Raw genomic sequence first — 4,000 nt, 5'->3', positions numbered from 1 at the left:
CAATTGATTCCATATCATGGTACATAACAGTTATCAAAACTAATAAGCCAGTTTTGCATTTAAAAAGTGCAGTGCATTTGGGAAGTTTTGGCTACTAAGCATAAAAATATTATATATCTATATATTATATCTAAAAAAATATTCAATGTTATCCAGCGCTAATATCCAGGGTGCTTCAATCGGATGCTGAAAATGACCTAGCCAGATAAATTTACTCCACTCGTTACTCCACAGATAATATTAAAGTTTTATAAGCATTATTATGCACTCATTATCTGAATCAGGGAAAGTATTAAGGTATTGTATATTATAGGCGAGTAGATGTAAAATATATTCGCTTCAATTTTGTGAAATTATATGATGCGATTGTGCCAGGNCTTCTCAATAAATGGTAGTTGGTGCTCCTGTCCTGTCCTCGGTCTCCTGTCCTGTCCTGGGTCTCCTGTCCTGTCCTGGGCTCCTCTCCTTCGTGAGTCTCCTCTCCTGTCCCGGGTCTCCTGTCCTGTAACCACATCAAAGACAACAATCTAACACTCACCCTCTAGAGGCTTTATCATACATAATTTTAATGTACCATTGATCAGGGTTCGAATTTTGGCTGAAAATCTAGCAGACAGCAGGACCACCAACTTCAGAAAGTTCAGAAAGTTGGTGGTCTGCTTATTTACTAGCAGTGAGTAACAAAATAGTATACAAAAATAACCATTGGCATTAACAGCATACATGTAACTTAGAGTTGGTCAAATAATATATCTCAAGCTCTAGGAATGTCGGGGGAGCTTGTGGGAATGGTTTTACTTTCGTTTTTCTCCTCCCCAGTCCACAGTACCCCCAATACATAGATCAATGCTGCCGCACATCCGCAAAGTTACAAGTGCCTATAGAATCTTGATACAGTTTACAATGCTTCTAGATATCTAACTGAATAAAAATGGTCCACTTTCTGCGTAAAGAAAAGTGACGAATTCAGTTAACAGCTTTGATTACGTGCGTGTCAGGTGTCACTGGTCGTGCCCTCACTCCCCACGATAACCCCTGCGACATATGAACTTATTGTTATGCGGCCATAAAAACGCCGGGGTCATGTCGAAATCAATTTCTTAGACTGTCACGAGGTTTTGTTAGTGTGGCGAATCATGCGTTGAGGGAGTTCATGCTCTCGGCTCTAGATGTTTTGGAGACCCCTTTTACACTCAGGAACAGAGCGTATTAGAATGCGCTCCCGTTTACAAGTCTGTCTAAACAGCCGATGCGATAACCGTAGTATTTCAGCGTAATATGAGGGGAAAAAGTGCCGGTCAGGAGGACTGGCAGTTTTGTAGAGATGGTGGCCGAAGCAAAAACTTGGTGGCCTCGGGCCTCCACTAATTTCGAACGCTGTGTACCATATTTACTCATGTATAAGACGCATTCGTGTATAAGTCGCACCCCCATATTTTGCCTTGAAAAGTTGGAAGTGGATGAATCCACAAAATTTAGGAAAATGTAGAAAAAGCCGTGATGTAGATGAAAGTCAATGCCAAAGCTCTATCCTGACCTGGGATCAAGAAAGAAATTACTCACTGTAGGGTAGAGCTAGTATGGAAAATTAGCATGCAAGATGTTTGAATTACCAAAAAGTTAGCATGCTCCAATCCCAGCTTCATGACCTAGCACCTTGGCACCAATTATTCCTCTTCTCTCTCTGATATGCCTGCAATGACATTGCATGATACACATACAGAGTGAACAGATAACAAATAATCTAGCTTGCACTGGTATTTATACCATAGATAACCCACCAGCTATAATAATAATTACGTTTTAATCTTGATTTAAAATTATAAATCAGTCTACATATTTCTACAATTCAAGTCATTTCTAAATTAAATCAGTCAATTGGTTCCAATTTATGTTTTTCACAGGAACAGCTGTGTCCCTATGTCACTGACAAGATGACATGTGGACAGCTATATGTTGCAATCATATACTCGTACTCACCTTGCTCAATACCTGTCCACCCAACACACGAGTCTTCATAACCAATGGTGATATGTGAAGTATCAGACGATGAGCAGACTGGGAAAGGCAAAAACACTGATGTTGAGTGGCAAAGTTAGGTACCCTTCAGCCACACCAGATCCTTGACACATCAAATGGGATGAAAGCAGGATAACAGCCGATGCCATCTTCATAAATCCGACGTGGAACCAAGATGTGCAGTCGTCGCACGCCATGGTTTAATGTAAAGTCTTGCCCACTTCCTTTCGTCCCTTCAAGTCTGAGCCAATCCGGCTACCGTAATGGCCACTGGGTGCGAAACCTAACAGGCACAGCCTCAGCCATCACTAGGGTGTACTCAGAAAGAGCCTTTACAAGTCTATAGAGCATGACAGCAACAACTACGGCTCCTGTATGAAGATTTTCTAACCCTGTGCCACGGCTTTAGTAGTTTGTAACATGTATCGTGGGAAGAATCATCAGCTTCTGTTTGAACAGAATGACCCGAGTCACTGGTAGAATGTCTCTTAGTGGTTCAATGCAGCTAAGAGACTGGTAGATCAAATGCCTTGCTGAAGTCCAGTATGACTAAGTCAGTCTGTCTTCCCTCATCAGTTGACTCTGCTAGTTCATGTGACGCTGTGGGCAGCTGAGTCTCTCAACTTTGTTGTGGTTCAAACCCATGCTGCTCATCGATTAGTGTGTGTATCTTTCCCTGCGATAATATATCCTTACAAGTATAGTCTTCTCCTAGATCGTGTTCTTCTATAGATCTATATCATGAAATCAGATGACAGGTTCAGGGGTGCCTGAGGTGCCCAAGTTACGGGTGAATCGTCAGACTGCATGCAAACTTTGAAGTGCCGTTGGTGCTGCTTGACTGGCAATGACATCCAGAAGACGGCTACTGGACAGCTTGGTGACAATATTTATCTTTGCCTGCGATGTCTCATAGTCACCGCTACAGGTACACTGTGGCTCGTTATTACAATGAGCCTGATCAGTGCAGACGTTTTGCAGATTCTATCTGTTGGTTTTTTTCTTCGTCTTCTTCTCCTTATTCTTTGTCTTTGTCATCGTCGTCTTCTTCTTCTTCTTCGCCTTCTTTTTCTTTCTCCTCCTCTTTCTTCCTCGAGATGATTTTAAACCCCTGCAAAGGTTGGTATGAACGTTATACCCTATGGTGTGATAGATTAATGTTAAGTATCCGGCTAAAAGTTAGTAGCTATAGCTTGTTGCTTGACCATCAATGGTTTGAGAGGAATCGATTAAAAACACACCGGATGTGTAGCACTGCAGCACTCCATTACCATCAACAAATTCCACATTGGACAGAGCGAGGTTTCTACTCCATAATGTACATACACGTATAGGGCCTACTGTTACTAAGACGATATTACATTAGGTCTTAGGTCGCTACACTTGCTTCTTTATAAATATTAATAGTTATCACTGACCGAAACGGTGGACATGTGTGGACCGAAAAGTTCACTAGAGTGGCTTTCCTTGACCAAGTGGCATGCCTTAACTAATGCTAACTTTATCATAGGACTATGGAGAAAGCTTACCTCGTAACTATGGAATGTCTAAAGTCTCCCCACTTTTCATAGCGAGTATCATACAGCAAGAAAATGGTTTAATTCTTTGTTTTAATGTTTTAAATTCACTGAAACATAACAAGGGTCACGCCATTTTATAAAGTAGTGAAAGCGCCATCTCTATGTTCATATAGGAACTAAATATGCATTTTCAGCCAAAAAATTATCACCCTCCCCAAAGCACAAAATGTGGATATATCATATACGGCTATAATACGCGTTTCTACAGTCATATAAAAGCACATATATACGCACACACGAACGGACGCGCACTCCTTCCCGTTTCCTCCTACCTCCTCCCTCCTCCCATCTAACTCCCTTCCCCTTAGTATTTCCCTCCCCCCTCTCGCGGATAGTATCACCCACGGCATCAGTTGCACGGTGAAAAGTTAGCCAGGCAAATGGCTGGTTTTCAGCCTCAA

The 4,000-nt window shown here is 41.8% G+C and overlaps 1 long non-coding RNA gene across 1 annotated transcript; it reads right to left on the bottom strand.

Moving 5' to 3' along the window:
• Positions 1–379: 379 nt before the first annotated feature.
• Positions 380–3,748, bottom strand: LOC106818234. The gene is made up of 4 exons (XR_001395167.1): positions 3,549–3,748; positions 1,981–3,130; positions 1,614–1,693; positions 380–502 (listed from the first exon to the last, which is right to left on the bottom strand). It is a non-coding gene; the product is annotated as an uncharacterized LOC106818234 (long non-coding RNA).
• Positions 3,749–4,000: the final 252 nt, after the last annotated feature.

This window comes from Priapulus caudatus, unplaced genomic scaffold (genome assembly GCF_000485595.1).
Source record: "Priapulus caudatus unplaced genomic scaffold, Priapulus_caudatus-5.0.1 Scaffold2104, whole genome shotgun sequence".
NCBI classification, from domain to species: Eukaryota; Metazoa; Priapulida; class Priapulimorpha; order Priapulimorphida; family Priapulidae; genus Priapulus; species Priapulus caudatus.
The sequence above is the reverse complement of the archived record's forward strand: the minus strand, read 5'-3'. Positions and strand labels throughout refer to the sequence as shown.